Raw genomic sequence first — 17,451 nt, forward strand, 5'->3', positions numbered from 1 at the left:
GAAAAGAAAAGAAAAGAAAAGAAAAGAAAAGAAAAGAAAAGAAAAATAAAGAAAAGAAAGAAGAAAGAATGTGAAAAGGGGTTGGGGGGGAGAACCTTCCTTGGCCTTTTCACGGTATCATTTGCAATTTAAAGCTAACCTGGTGAGTATACCAACAATAGGCCTGCCCATAAAATGGTTCCAGGCCTGCCTGCATGCCCAATGAGGTTGATGTTGCTCTATTTAGCTCTTTGTCCCTCCTTAATATATACTTAATGCAGTTCAATGGGAGTGGATTGTGGGGAGCGTTAAACATTCTATTAAGTCTTTACCAAGGCCACTCTATTCTCCTTCAGCTGTATAGGGGCCGAGGCATTAAATTTGAAAATGTAGTGGGAACAAGGCTCCCTGAAAAACCACCTTTATAAAAAGGACAAATTTCCTAACGAAGGAAGACCCCACTCAATTTAACACCTGCTCCTGTTGTGGCCAGATCTGAAAAGTTTTGTCTGATACCGACTTATATTATTCTCAAACCCATGTTTATTCACCAAACTGAGGCCAGCCCAGAGGTGACCATTCCAGATATGCCTTAATACACAGGATTTCCAGATATGTTATTGTTAGGTGGAGTAGTGCCAAGTGAAATTTTAATTTTTTTTTCCTATGATAGTCCTTAAATACATCGTATTTACTGTCAAAGGTGGAAAGATTCATCATTCGTTCCCCTATTGGGTTTCCTGTTGATCCAAACCTTAGTGACACTTTCTACAGGCTGCCCTCCATGAAGTCTCCTCATTCCAGAAGTGGAGGGGGGTGGATAGTAGGCAGGTCCCCAAATAGCCCCTGGGTAGATTGTTGCCCCGAGGGGCTGTGGATCTGATCTCCCTGGTACTAGCCACCAGTTTTGGGAACTGGGGGGTTAGGGGATCAGGAGCAGAGAAGCAAGGGCGGAGGGAATGGGGGGGTGGGGAGAAGGGGCCACACCAGGCTTTTTCACACAGTTGGCATTGACTTGGCTTGAAGAGGCGAGCACTAAGCTGCCTTTTCAGCCCCAGTAAAAACCCTCCATCTGGCCACCCTAAAACTCTGTTAGCTTGTTCAACTCGCTGTCGGCTGATTGGGCTTTGTGAAGCAGACGTAACAACATCAATGGCCTAAACCCTCGCCACTTGAGAGTATTACATTTCATTTCATGCTTGACTTAATCAAAACTGGGGAAATGAAATTTACACCTTTTTGATGTTCCTTTCCCTGCTGTTTAAAGACAGGAGTCTTTGCCCATTTGATCTTCACATGCGCCCAGTAAATGACCAAATATGCCAAGCTGCTAAAAGCAGAAGGCTGCCAGTTGCCAGTAAGCATCAGGTCACTGGGAAAACACTTAATGCAGGAAGCCTTAAGTTTCTGTCCCAGAGACTTTATTGCCAAATGCAGTCACTCCCCCTACCCCCAAAAGGTCACATTTTTCAACTTTTATTAAAAAAAAAAAAGTCGGGAGAAAATAAACCTATCATTCTTCCCAGCTGGTAGTATGGCGCTAATTTGGAAGGAAAAGAGGGAGGATGAATTTGACTCTTCGGGTCTTAGAGTGAATTTGTTTGTACCCAGTCATCAGGGAGGTAGGTGAGAGTGTTATCATACTAGGGGAAGGATTGCTGTATCTCCTGTTAGTAGGCCCTGGCTTTAGGCATTGGATGGCAATTGGATAACTCCCTAGGAAGTCAAGCACAGGGTTTGAAGTGAGCGAGAAGCTCAGATTCAATCCTTATTGTTACTAGAGGCATGCAGGTGGCTCAGTGGACAGAGCGGACTTGAATGGAGCAGGGTCCCATTTCTACATACACCCCGGCGGTATGGCCCTGGGCAAGTCACCAAATTTCCATTCTGCCTCAGTTTCTTCATCTGTACACCTATGCCTCAAGGCTGTTCTGAGGATAAAACGAGATAATATTCCTAAAGCGTCTTAGAGTCAATCTAGCCCAACTCACTCATTTTATGGATAAGGAAACATTAAAGTGCCATATAAATACTAGGCATTATTTAGTATTATTATTAACACTATAGGAGTGTGTAGAAGTCCCCTTTGCCTCATAAGAAAGACAAAGAGATTTGGTTTATTTATTTGAGAGACTGCCTGGCTTAGTGGATAGAGAGAGCCTACTTCAAGTTGAAAGACCTGGAGTCCACGGAGTTAGCTGGGGCTTGTCCTGTGGGTGCGGCTTACTATTGGCCTTTAAAGGGTACGTGACTAGGGGCACCAGCTCCACCTGTGTTCCCATGAGCCCCAACTACCCTTGTGGAAAATCCCAGCCTCCAGCTGACCTCTCTGGTCATTGTAGTGTTCCGGTGGCAGCAGCACTAACTTCTCCAGACTTTTTGCCTTTTGTTAAGAGCCCTCCGTTTACGACTTGATGAAAACATTTGTAATAGATAATCAAATGCTTATATGTTGCAAGGGACAATGCACTATTTGTTAAATATAAATTAACATTAACACAGATCCCCATTGCAGCAAGGCAAAGGGTTTTGACACCTTTTCAACAAGACAGCCTGGGCCCCAGCAAAGAAAGCCCTGAGCCTGTAAGGGAACTCGTCTAGAATGGCGATCCTCCGACAGCCCTTGTGTGACAAGATACATAGTTTCTTTTCAGCAACAGGCAGATTATCGGTTACTATAGTTTCCCTAATGCTCAAATGGAGCTAAGACCTAAGCTGAACAGAATAGGTTAAAAGGTACCGATGTTTGGCCCGGGAAACCACATGTTGAGAATCAGAGACCAAACCAAACAAAAAAGCACATCTCTCTGGGCTTTGATGTCTTCTCTGAGGGATGCAGAGGGAGGAGGGAAGAAGTACAACCAGGGCCCAGGGTCCAGAGGTCTGATGGGGCCTGTGACAATGCCCTTAGTGTGGGAGCAGAGATGACAATGAGTCAAAGTCCCCCAACCCCATGCCTTTGCGATCTCCCCATTCCAGAGAAATAAGAAGTATACTTACTTCTCTCAGGCGAGGGAGGTGCCTCACATTTTAGTCCTAGACTTTGTTAGCAAATATCTGCAGGATTGTTGAAAGCATAGGACCTAGGGAAACCATTTGTAAGTGACTCTACTTGAAAGAACTAGGCTACCGGTAATTGCCCTAGGGATGCTCGACCGATGGACCTTTAGCAGACCTCAGCCCAGCATCACTGAGGCTTTTCTGCCGACTGGGAATTTATACTGAGCCACACGACCCTCTCTGCCAGCCCTGAGTAGAATATTGGCTTTTCCCTCAAATAATTCATCTTCCCCATAAAATATTGCTTGCCTCTCCCTCCCTGGTGACAGGGCTGTGTTTTTCATAAACTGGATTAAATTAGCTACTATTTATGCTCCTGATGTGGGGGTTTCTCCTCCTCTGTTGAAAATCGGTTTACTCTCATTTTGCTTTTTATTTAAATCTTGTGAACAAGATAAATGTGCTTTTGCCTTTGGAAATCCCAATCAATCACCACCTGCCTTCATCCTAGAAAATGAGTGAGTGAGTGTGTGTGTGTCTGTGTGTGTGTGTCTCTGTGTGTGTGTGTGTGTTACATTTCATGGAGTCCTGAGTGCTTCCATGTACGACATTGTGAGGCCTGGTCTCATTAGTTCTTTAGAATGTTTTTTTTGAAAAATATCTAATTGTAACAACTGTATTCCTATAGTGAACATATTACTTGAATTCAAGCCTTAACAATGGCAATAGGATAACTGTCCTTGAATTTGAGTCTTTTGTTGTACATCAATAGGCTTACAATGTGCTGAATTAGCAGGCATATTAATGGCCAGATGCAACACCAGCCCATTCTTTTTACTCAAATCTTCTTATGCAAATACCCCATGAATCCAGTTCAAAGAGCTAGCTTTAAAATGAGCTCCTACCCACATTCATATAGGGCCTTTCACTACCAGCAAAGGGACTTAGATAGAAAGTGACATGAGAAAAGTTTAGACACTTGTTTTTTATAACTGAACATGATCTTGTTATCATAATCTGATACTGGTACCTTGCATGGTGGGGTTGTAGAATTTTAAGCCTTTAACAGAGGGGAGATAATCTCAGCCTTTGTGACAATGTGTACTGAATTCTGTAGTGGGAGAAAGCTATCAGTGAGAATCGCAGTTTGTGCTTTTTTCAAACCAAACTTTTCATGGTTAAAAAAAAAAAGGGCTTTTATCCTATTATAATTACCAAGCTGATTTTCATTGTGTCTGTAAGGCTAGCGAATGGTAATAAAGGTCAAAGGAAAAAAAAATAGAACAAGAAAATTCTCTCTCCCAAAAACCAAACAGAAAAAAATTTTCAATCCTCACCACATCAACCCCACCAGGTTTCAATTTATTTTCTTATAGGCCTTCCTGGGAGTTGGACGATTTTAAATGCCAATGAGCAGTATGTTGGTTCGACCTGTAAACCCCTACCAGGAGGAAGATGAGCATTTAAGCCCTTGGGGAGAGAACTGTTGTAGGGCTATATATCTATAAGTGGGCTCTTTTCCGTGAGCTGCTTTTCTTGCGGAGATCTCTCTCTCTTTTCTTTGCCACTACCTGTTACAAGGCTGGAATTCTCTCTGATGGGAATTAATTCCATGACTGGTCAAAGTGGGTTAAGCAGGATACACGTAGAAGAGAAAAGTGGTTGGTTTTTTGTGGTCATTAATAGACTGTGTAAAAATAAACACCTTCCCCCCACCCCCCCCCCCCCCCCCCCCCCCCGCCCAATACAGTTCTTGTCCTTCCAAAGCACTTTCACAGCCAACATTTCCTTTTATCCTCCAAAACTTAGCAAATGATTTAGCAGGGTGATAGATGTTATAATAATACCACTTATATTTGTCATAGTATTTGGAACTTTTCAAAATATAACAAAATGCCTGTAACTATATACATGACTATAATATCACTCTTAAGTTACATAATGTCCCACAACTGCACTAAGACTTTTAGAACACCAAAGTTTTATATGTGCAGTGTATATTGTAATATTTCCTGTCTAGCCTTAATATTCTGTTTTCCCTACATTATCACAGATGATTCTAGGTCTGGGACCATAGACTTAGAGCCTAAAGAGACTTTAAAGGTCATCTAGGGCAATACCCTTCTTTTACAAGGCAGTCCTTTTACAAGGACTTGACTGAGGTCACACAGGTAGAAATAAGCAAAGATTAGATCCACAAAATCTCTGACCTGGAAGGGATTTCAGGGTCCATCTAGCCCATCCTATACTTCACCAAGAATCTTCTCTATAGTATCTCCAGCAAAAGGAAACCCACCCAGCAAGAAACCCTCCAGTGAAAGGGAACACACTAGCTCCTAGGAGAGACCTCTTGGACATTTCTAGATCTAGTTGTTAGAAAGTGTTCCTGATAACAAACTTAAGTCTGCCTCTCTACAACTTCCCTCCAGACCCTCTGATTCTAAATCCGATGTTCTTTCTCCATGCCATGCAGTACTGCCCCTTGCTCTCTTCCCATGAAATCTAAGGAAGAGAAATTAAGATTTGAAAAGTACTTTACATACCTCATCTTGTTTGATATTAACAGTAATCCTGAGTACCAATGGTAATTTTTTCCCCATTTTGCAGATAGGAAAACTAAGGCTCAAATAAGTTAATAATAATGATAATAACCATTTGCCTTGTTCAATCATGTCCAACCCATTTGGGGTTTTCCTGACAAAGATCCTGGAATGGTTTGCCATTTCCTTTTCCAGCTCATTTTACAGATGAGGAAACTGAGGCAAACAGGTTTAAGTGGCTTGCCCAGGGCCACACAGATAGTAAGTGCCTGAGGTCAGATTAAACTCACAAAGACAGTCTTCCTGACTCTAGGCCCAGCACTCTATCCACTGTGCCACCTAGCTGCCCCTCAATAATAACAATAATAATTGACATTTATATAGCTCTTTAAGATTTGCAAAGTGCTTCATATACATCATCTTATATATATATGTGTATATATATGTATATATCATCTTCATTATTTACAACAATCTTGAAAGGTAGGTACTATTGGTAGTATTGTTCCCATTTTGCAGGTAGGGATACTGAGGCACAGATAAGTTAGTTATCATCATAATTATAGCAATAACAATGATGATAACAATAATAACTGGCACTTGTGTGGCTCTTTGAGATTTACAAAGTGCTTCACATAAATCATCTTATTTTACATTTATAATAATCCTAAGAGATAGGTATTGTTGGTAGTATTATTCTCATTTTGCAGATAGGTACACTGAGGCTCAGATAAATTGCTCATACTAACATTAACAATAATAATTAACAACATCAATAACAACTGACACTTATGTAGCTCTTTAAGATTTGCAAAGTGTTTTACATACATTGTTTCATTATGAAATAACTTATCCAGGGTGGCATAGTGGTCAGTGGCAGAGGAGGCATTCAAATTGAGATTTTGGTTGAACTCAATTGCATGCTGCCTCTCAAGACTGAGTAAACTACCTCTGAAGAAACTGAAACTCAGAGAGGGACATGGATTTACCCAAAATCACATAGCTAGTGACTGGAAGCATGGAAGGAGCTTGAATGAATGAATGAAAAAGTGTTTGATAAGTGACCACTGTGCAAAGCACTATGCTAAGTACTGGTAATGTGAATCAAAAAGACAGTCCCTTTTCTCAAGAAACTTATATTCTAATAAGGAACAATAACACACATAGTAAGGTTCTAGCTACAAGTCAGACGGAAAGGTCTCAAGGACTTAGGGAGCAATGAATGGCATATTCTTTATTAAGATTTTTTTATTAGTATTATTATTCATTTTGAAGTTAAATACAAAAAGACACATAAAAAAGAACATTTCCATGTACACAGTACAACATAAAAGATAATTCAATATAAAACCATGAATTTCATTTCACACTGTTTACTTAAAATTTAAAAAACCACGTAATTAATACCACTCATTTTCAAAGCTATCCTGCTTTTCTGCACTTCCTTCTATGTTTTTTGTTCTCCATTGTGCACTTTTTATTTTTTTTCTCCCTCCCTCTCCACCCTACCCTAGAGAAAGCTACCATCAGATACAAATATGCATATATAAATGTAAAACCATACTCTGTGTGTGTGTGTGTGTGTGTGTGTGTATAATCATTTCTTTCTCTAGAGGTGGAGAGCACGTTCCTTCATAGGTCCTTTGCAGTTGATTTAAGTATTTCTAATACTCAAAATCAATCAGTCATACAAAGTTGTTCTTATGACAATACCTCTGTTACTATGTATAACATTTTCTTGGTTCTGCTCATTTCACTTTTCATTATTTCATGTAAGTCTTTTGATGTTTTTCTAAAATCAACCAGCTCATTATTTCTTATGGCATAGTAGTATTCCATCACAATCATATACAACAACTTGTTTAGCCATTCCCCAACTGAATATTAGGATTTCTACTAATAAAAATCATACTAGTTCCTGATATCAAAACATTGGACAGTATAAGGGAATTTGCTTTTCTAGGTGTTCAGTGGCTGTGGCAACAGCACCTTTAGCAGCAGCTACCAAGTTAGATCTCCATGGAGAATCCAATGGGGCTAGGCTGGAAGCAGGATCAGTGGTCCATAGGATGCTACTACTCCTGGGTCCTTGCGATTACCTGCCTGCTGATGGCAGTTGGTCAGCAGTTAGTGTTGGTGGTTGCAAGGAATATGGACACCCATCTGAACAATAATTGATTCCCTCAGTGATGGCTGTGGGAGACTGGGCAGGAAGCATTGGTTCTGGAATCAAAGAATCTGGGTTCAAATACTGTCTTTAATAATACTTGTGTGACCTTGGTCAATTCACTAACTTCCCTGTCCCTTAGTCTACACACATTAAGGGGCTGGACTGTATGGCCTCTAAGGTCTCTTCCAGATGTAGAGCTGTGTTCTATGAAGTCCTGGTCCTTGCACTAACCTATGCTGCTTTTCCCTTTGTGAGTATTTCACATTTTTGTGTTCCCTTTGTAGTATTTCCTCACTGGAGAGCGGAATCATTTTGATTAATGACATTGTTGTCTCCCTCTTGATCCCAAAACATCCTTGGACATAAGAAAAAAAAAGTTGGAGAAAAACTGGAATTATTATTGACAGAGGAAATGACCGGGGCAACTTGGAGTCAAAGCAGGTAGAGTGCTGGGCTTGGGGTCAGGATCTTCTCATCTTTCTGAGTTTCAATCTGGCTTCAGACACTTAATAGCTATGTGACCCTGGGAAAGTCACTTAACCCTGTTTGCCTCAGTTTCCTCATCTATAAGATGGGCTGGAAAGGAAATGGCAAACTGTTCTACTATCTTTGCCAAGAAAACCCCAAATGGGGTCATGGAGAGTTGGACACGACTGAACAACAGCAAGGGGAAATGACAGCATACAGAGGTGAAAGGACTCACCCAAGGTCTTTGGGTTAGCTTATGACTAGAAGCTGGCTCTGCAGATCTCAAAAGTTTTATCACTAAGAAGACATTCAGGGTAAGTGAACTTTTTCTTCAGATGAGCTTTCATTGAGATGACACTTTCCTTAGCTTTGTGTTTTAGAACCATTTTTGAAATTCATTTACTCTTCTGTAGAGGTTAATGTGATAAATATGCAATGAAGCAGTTTTGGGAAGGGTCACTTGCCTATACTAAAGCAGTAGAGCTAAGTGGGTCAAAGTACTTCTTTTAGGAAGTTTTGAGCCACACTTGATGTGGAGAAAAGAGCCCTCAGAATGGTGCAGTAGGAAGGATGTGAGATTTAGTCACAAGACTGGCCCGACCACTTAGTAACTGTAAGTTCTTGCACGAGACACTAAACCTCTCCAGGCCTCTGTTTTCTCATCTATAAGCCTGGCACTGCCCTTTCCTTTCTATGCAGGGTCTATCCAGTCACTCTGAGACTCACTTTCTTTCTGAAGAAAGTCTAGATGATTTCAAAGAGACCTTGTTAGACAGGCAGTCAGGAATACCTGACCCACTCAGCTGTGTGACACTGGGCAAGCCAATCAATCCATCAATAATTATTAAACACTTACTATGTTCCAGGCACTGTGCTAAGCACTGGGGATGCAAAGAGAAGCAAAAGATAGTCCTTGCCCTCAAGGGGCTTACAATTTAATGGGTTATTTAGCCTCTTTGTCTCAAATTTTTCATCTATAAAATGGGGATTATAATAGCATATACCTCCCAAGGTTGTTGTGAAGATGAAACAAGATAATATTTGTAAAGTATTTTGTAAACTTTAAGGCACTATATGAATGCTAGATAATAACGCTTGTATTCCTAGGTTTATTAACTATTTATACATTCATTTTATGCCATCATCCAAAATATCTGTGAAAGTACCCACGGTATATTAGACACTGGAGCAAAACTTCTATTTCCCAAGAGCCTAGAGTGAGCCCAAGTCCCTTCCTTTGAAGACTACTACTCTAAAGGTTCACTTAAGTCTGCTTCCAGTTTGGGATTTGAGGATTTCAGGCTAGGATTTTGTCAGTCGTTTTGACTTTTGTCTTGCCGCTGAACTTCGATCACTCTGGAGAAAAGTGAAGGTCATGACTTTGTGAAACTCTGCCTCATTTAAATCCAATTCACTTGAAAGTAAAGACATCACCCTAATGATGTCACTGGTCCTCTTCAAGAATGGAGGACGGGAACAACAAAGGATTCATTTTCTCACTCATTATTGACTGTGGGTAGGAGGACACTGAGTTATACCAAGTTGGAAGCAAGGTCAAAAACAACAACAAACAAATACAGTTAGGCGTTGGATTATATGGCTATTTCACAAATACATAAAATTTGATTAATCATTGGCTGTTCTTTAAAGCCTCATTAGTAAAATTACCTTTTATTCAACATTATCAAAATAAAAAAAGCATTTAAAAGCAAGGATCCATCATTACAGAATAATTGGATGGCCATTACAGAATAGGATGGCCATCCAGCCCAACCCATACCTCAACAAATATTCCCCCTGAGAAATTCCCAATAAGTTATTGTCCAGCCTTTGCTTGAAGATCTCAATGGAAGGTAGGCCTACTATCTCCTATGATAGCCCAATCTATTTTTAGATAGTTTTTATTGTTGAGGAATTTTTTGTCTTAAATCAACCCAAATTTGCCTCTGTACAACTTCCACATGTTTTTAGTTATTCTCCCATTTAGTTCTTTTCTTTGGTGCTGAACAGAATGAACCTAATCCCTCTTTCCTTTGATATTCCTTCAAACAACTGAACAAAACTATCTCATGACACCCTTCCCCCAAGTCTCCTTTTCTCTAGCTTAAACATCTCCAATTCCTTCAACCAATCTTCATATGACATGATGATGCCTTTCGCCACACTGGTCACACTCTTCTGGGTGGTGTCTAGTTTTTCTATGTCCTTCCTAAAATATGGCACTCAGATATGAACACAGTATTCTAGAAATGTTTTGACCACTAGTATTATCATTTGCCTCTTTCTGGAAACCATGTCTATCCTAATGCAGCTTAAGATCACGTTAGGTTTTTTGGCTACCATATCTCACAGTTAACTCATTTTTTAAAAAAATTTATTTTTAGTTTTCAACATTCACTTCCACAAGATTTTGAGTTCCAAATTTTCTCCCCATCTCATCCCTCCCTCCACCCCAAGATGGCATGCATTCTGAATACCTCTTCCCCTAATCTTCCCTCCCTTCTATCTCTCCCCTCCTTCTCTCCCCCACTTCCTCTTCTATTTTCCTGTAGGGCAGGATAGATTTCTATACCCCATTTCCTGCTTTTCTTATTTCCCATTGCATGTGAAAACAATTTTTTTAACATGTGTTTTTAAAACTTTGGGTTCCAAATTTTCTCCCTTCCTCTCTCCCCACCCACCCTCATTGAAAAGGCAAGCAACTCGATACAGGTTATACATGTGTAGTCATGCAAAACACTTGCATAGTAGTCAAGTTGTGAAAAACTAAGTATATTTCCCTTCATCCTATCCTGCCCCCCATTTATTCTATTCTCTCTTTTGACCCTGTCCCTCCTCAGAAGTGTTTGCTTCTGATTACCCCCTCCCCCAATCTGCCCTCCCCTGTATCATCCTCCTGCTCTCTTGTCCCCTTCACCCCCCCTTTCTTCCTGTAGGGTAAGATAGATTTCCATACCCCAATTGAGTGTGTATGCTATACCTTCCTTAAACCAAATCTTATGAGAATAAGATTCACTCATTCCTTCTCAACTTTCCCCATTTCCCTCCACTGTAAAAGTCTTTTCTTGTCTGTTGTACATGAGATAATTTACCTCATTCTACCTCTCCCTTTCTCCTTCTCCCAGTATAATCCTCTCTCACCCCTTAATTTTATTCTCCAGATATCACCCCTTCATCTTCAACTCACCCTGTGCCCTCTATATGTTATACATACATATACATATATATCATTTTTTCCCTCCAACTACCCTAATACCGACAAAGGTCTCATGAGTTACAAATATCATCTTTCCATGCAGGAATGTGAACAGTTCAACCTTAATAGGTCTCTTATGATTTCTTTTTCCTGTTTACCTCTTCATGTTTCACTTGAGTCCTGTATTTGAAAGTCAAATTTTCTGTTCAGCTCTGATCTTTTCATCAAGAACGCTTGAAAGTCCCCTGTTTTGCTGAATGATCACTTTTTCCCCTGCAAGATTATACTCAGTTTTGCTGGGTAGGTGATTCTTGGCTGTAATCCTATCTCCTTTGCCCTCCAGAATATTATATTCCATGCCCTGCAGTCCCTTAATGTAGAAGCAGCTAAATCTTGTGTTATCCTGATTGTGTTTCCACAATATTTGAATTGTTTCTTTCTGGCTGCTTGGAATATTTTCTCTTTGACCTGGGAACTCTGGAATTTGGCTACAATATTCCTAGGAGTTTTCCTTTGGGGATCTCTTTCAGAAGGTGATTGGTGGATTCTTTCAATTTCTATTTTGCCCTCTGATTCTAAAATATCAGGGCAGTTTTCTTGGATAATTTCTTGAAAGATGATGTCTAGGCTCTTTTTTTGATCATGGCTTTCAGATAGTCCAATAATTTTTAAATTCTCTCTCCTGGATCTATTTTCCAGGTCAGTTGTTTTTCCAATGAGATATTTCACATTGTTTTCTAATTTTTCATTCTTTTGGATTTGTTTTACAGTGTCTTGATTTCTCATAAAGTCACTAGCTTCCAATTGCTCTATTCTAATTTTTAAGGAAGTATTTTCTTCCGTAAGCTTTTGGACTTCCTTTTCCATTTGGCCAATTTTGCTTTTTAGGGCATTCTTCTCCTCATTGGCTTTTTGGACCTCTTTTGCCATTTGGGTTAGGCTATTTTTTAAGGTGTTATTTTCTTCAGTATTTTTTTGGGTCTCCTTTATCAAGCTATTGACTTGTTTTTCACGATTTTCTTGCATCTCTCACAGTTTTTCCTCTACTTCTTTTACTTGCTTCTCCAGGTCAAGAAGAAAATATTACAAGCAGCCAGAAAGAAACAATTCAAGTATTGTGGAAACACAATCAGGATAACACAAGATTTAGCTGCTTCTACATTAAGAGACTGCAGGGCATGGAATATAATATTCCAGAGAGCAAAGGAGATAGGATTACAACCAAGAATCAACTACCCAGCAAAACTGAGTATAATCCTTCAGGAGAAAAAATGGTCATTCAGTGAAATAGAGGACTTTCAAGCATTCTTGATGAAAAGACCAGAGTTGACTAGAAAATTTGATTTTCAAATACAAGACTTGAGTACAACCATTCAACCAGTTCCACACCCACCTAACTATATTACTATCTAGCCCATATCTTTCCCTGTTGTTTAAGAATAATATGAGAGGCTTTATAAAATGCCTTGCTAAATTCTACTTAAACTCTATTTATAGAATTATACTTCTATTACTAATAATAGCTAGCCTTTATGGCTTATAAAGTCCTTTATAAATGTTAACTCATTAAATCCTCATAAGAACTCTGGGAGGTAAGTGCTTTTATTATCCCCATTTTACAGATGAGAAAACTGAGACACAGGTCAAGTGATTTGTCTGGAGTCATAGTAAGTGTAAATGTCTGAGACAGTATTTGAACTCAGATATTATTGGCTCCTAGTCTCACATGATATCCTCTTTGCCACCTAGCTGCCATGAATCTACCAGGTCCAATAACCCTGTCAAGTCATTTAACTTCTGTTGGCTTCAGTTTCCTTAACTGCAAAATAGGGATAAAAATAGCACCTACCTTGTAGAGTTGTTTTTGTAGAGGATCAAATAAGATACTATTTATCAAATGCTTAGCATAGCGTCCAGTACATATTAGGTGCTTAATAAATGGTTGTTCTCTTCTTTTTTCTTCCTCTTAATGTCAATTAACCATTCCTTTAATAATAGATTCTAGAATTTTTCCAGGGATCAAAATCAAACTAACTGATTCATAGTTTTCAGACTCTACTCCCTTCTGTTTTGTGAACATCCAGACCTTACTTGTCTTCTTCTAGTCAGGCACAGGGCATTGCTTTCATTTTCTATGGTCTTTCAGAGACCATATCAATAGTGGATCTGCCATCACAACCACTCATTCTTTCAGTACCTTGGGATGTATTTAATCTGAGTCTGGTGATCTGAACTCATTAAGGACATTGAGGTGCTCTTTTAGTCCACTTACTCAGCTTGAGCATCAACCCCCCCCATTATCCACTTTGTTTTATCTTTCTTAATCTAGAGATAATTTTCCTTTACACGAAAACAGAAAGCAAATCAGAGTGAAGTTCAATCTTCCTTCATTCACCACCTATCATTGTCCAATCCAGCCTTATCAATGATCCTTTTCTGATCCTATTCTTTCCCCCTCCCCCAATATAGCTTTAAAAACCTTTTGTGTTATTCATAGCTTTCTTCATCAGGGTCAGATCATTCAGCGTTTTAGCAGCTCTGACAACTAATTATGTAAGTCCTTAGTATTTATCCTCTTTATTCTGTCCTTGCTGCCATCTTCTGTAGCCTCTTTTTAAGCTGAAAGTTCATTGGAGAGTTTCCTCAGTATCCACATGAGTTTTTTTAAACCTCCTTTTTCTTTTCAAAATAATTGTTTATCTTTATGTCTTTAGAATTTCATTTTTAAGAGTTTCCCATATCTACCGGACCAATTTTCCCTTTAAAATTTAGGCCGTAAGATCCTACCTTTTCTTTCCTCAGATCTTTCAAAATATGAATTTCCAAACTATGGGAGCAAAGGAGACTATTCTTAGCTTTTGACTTATCTTACATTCTATATAATTATACATTGTCTCCTGGTATATAATTATATGCTGTATTCTAGTACAATAGAGGAACTTGCCAATAAGGACGCAGTCATAGAGCATGCTTGGATTTGCCCTTCCTAGGGGATTATATAGAACATGTACAACATTATCTGCCAGAGGCCAATCCAACAAACAGAGCTTTCGAGGCTAGTTTCAGCCATCATGACTCAGATTCAGTGCTGCATGATGCTAAATTTTTTTTTTTTAATCTTCTGACTGTCTAAGGAGACAGGACTGATCTTTCAGTAGAGGCTGAGACAGAAAGGCGTGTGTCCAAAAACTTCAGTGGACAGTCTCTCATTCTCTTCCCTGGTGTCTTCCAAGTGAAGAAGGCTGCTGTAAGCATTAGGTGGGAGAGGGAAGCTGGCCACTTTTTCCCTTACCCAGTCACTATGTGTCTCTAAGTGAATGTCATCTGTGTTTCTTTTGTGCTTATCATTTCCTGATCTTAGGTGAAGGAGATCCCAAGATAGAGAGGGCCCAGACGATCATCGAGATCAAAAGAGCCCTCAAAAAAGTGGCACTGGAGCTGGTGGCAGCAGCAGCCAAGCTGATTTGAGAGCCAGCACAGTAGCTGATTAACCTACTTGACCTAGATTGACAGTGGATTGACCTGTCAACTAAGACGCCACATCCAGCAAAATGCCAGCCCAAGCGAGCAGGACAGCAACTTGCCATTGTCAATACCACGGCCCAAAGTGAACCTGACGGGGATTCCTTGAAGGGAGAACAGGACTCCTAGGACCTGGAGTCATGAGGGACCATGGTCCCAGATATTCTCTACCCATGTGACTGACTGCCCTTGTACTTCGAACTCGAGGACACTCTCATCAGGAACTTTGTGTGTGCATAAGGGAAGAATGTTCCGCTAGCAGGACAGAGTTGTTTCTTAACTAGCATTGTCACTCTGCCTTACCAGTAAATATTTACCTTTTTGTAAAAGCTAATTGATGTTGACTGGTTGGTCGATATTGAGCATACCTTATGGAGGCTCTTGAATTACCATAATAAAAACTCCAACCCGTCAGGATTATCCTTTTATTAGGGACAGGCCTGATGTTGACACCTTGTTGGCTCAGGTTTGATTTGGGGATGAAATGAGGCACTCCTAAGTCATTTAACAGTTAACAAAAGGAGGCTACAGCAAGGTTATAGAGGCACCTAGCTTCTATGGATGTACCTCCCTCCCATAGGGAAGGCAGGATATGATGATTTATGGTCTTCACACATCCACCAACTTGAAAGAGTCCTTACTCTATGTGGGTATCTTGTGCTGGAGGAACAGTATGAGGGCACAAATGAGCTACTAGATGACTGTGAACCAGCACTGTTATAAAGAGCTCATGGCAAAAGAACCATCACATTGGGCTTGGACCAGGGAACATTCTGTCCACCATGGTGGGGGAGGGGGTGTGTGTGTGCTCATCAAGGCCCCTAGGGGAACCAGAACTACCCTACTGTCATGTTCCATGCCTCAGGCCTCTCTACCCTGGGTTGCTCTGTTTGTGGTTGCTAAGTCCAATGGTACCATTCCCCACTTCCTCTCAAACAGCTTTCCCCAGAAACAGAGTTTCCCCAGAACTCCCTTAAACAGCATTTCTACCCCCCTCCACCAACAGCAGTCCCCCAAAACAACCTCCTCCAATTCAGCGCCTCCCCACTCTTTTCTTGGCCATGAGGCCCAGGAACCTTTTCCTAACTCTTCCTCTAATGCTACGCTTGGAACCTGGAACTTCCTCTTTGTGGATCATGCCAGAGTTGCCTGCTGCTACCTCCTCTGTTTCCTGGCAGTCAGCAGGGTAAAGAGGAGTCAGGACCAGCCTGTTGCCTTTCCTTAAGATTCCTATCATTTCTATTCTAGCAACAAGTTCCTCCTTGTTAGTGAGAATCAGATCCAGACTAGATTTTCCCCATACTAGAGCCTCCACCTTTGAACCATTACATTAACATTAAGTCAGTTCAATAAAATATTAGTTGATCAGCTTTTATCAGAGAGAAATAGAGCAGATGTCCAGATTATTGAAGTCTTCTATCAGTACTATAACATACCTCTGTGTCACGCTTGTGATTTCTTTCACTTGTTTCCTCTAATCCTCATCTATTTCTTCTTCCTGTCCAGGTGGTCTGTGGAATAGTCCATTAAAAATACTGCTTCCATTTCTACCTGCATTGATTATCTACCCAAATGCTTTTAAATACTGCCCTAAAGCAGTATTTATTAATCCCTTGGCATGCTAGGTGATTCTCTAAAACTATAAGTTGTCTGGGAAAGCGGAGGGTATAAGCATTTATATAGCACTTTACAAATATGATTTCATTTGCTCCTCAAAGCAACCCTGGGAGGTAGATGCTATTGTTATCACCATTCTACAGTTGAGGAAACTGAGGCAAACAGAGCTTAAATGACTTGGTCACAGTCACATAGCTCTCAAGTACATCTGAGGTGGATTTGAATTCAGATCTTCCTGTGCACAGGCCCAGCTCTCTACCTTGCAAAGACGGGGCTGACCTGCATGGTTAGAAGGTGTTTCTTCATCTGAGTGTTTCCTGTGCCAATGATGTCACAATTTTCCTCCCTAGTCTATATTTTAAAAGCTATATTCCAGTCATAGGACTTATTCCATCAAGTATCAATGATTCCCTTATGGTCAAATATGCTTGCTTGTATTCAAGATTTCTAATTCATCTTGCTTGTTACCCATTCTTTGCAAATTTATGATAGACATCTGAAGCCATGGATTTTATTTCTTGTTCCTTTCTTGGATGTTGTAGCCTGAGGACTTCAGAATGTTTTAATGGCTATTCTTCTTATTACATTCAAGCTACTATCTATGATAGCCAGGAAGCTTATTCTTCTACCCTTCTTTTTTAATGATTTTTTTTTTTATTTGAGTAGCAAGATTCTCTGTTTTTGTTAACTATTGATAGCTACACTTACCATTGGCCAGAGTTCTGTCATCCCTAGGTAATCCTGGATGAACTCCCATATGTAACATAGACTACCCTGTCGACCACTGCATGAAGGCTAGGCAGATTATATTCTATCATTTCCCCCAGGGTTCTCTTGTACCCCTCAAGAAGATTTGGGGGCGGGTCCTAGGTTCTCTGTCATTGACTGCTGCTCCCACCACAGGTGTTCCCTCAGTTGTAGGGGGATGGTCCTCTGCACTCTGTTCCATTAGCTACTTA

Source organism: Vombatus ursinus, unplaced genomic scaffold (genome assembly GCF_900497805.2).
Source record: "Vombatus ursinus unplaced genomic scaffold, bare-nosed wombat genome assembly UNPS02014793.1, whole genome shotgun sequence".
In the NCBI taxonomy this organism is placed as follows: domain Eukaryota; kingdom Metazoa; phylum Chordata; class Mammalia; order Diprotodontia; family Vombatidae; genus Vombatus; species Vombatus ursinus.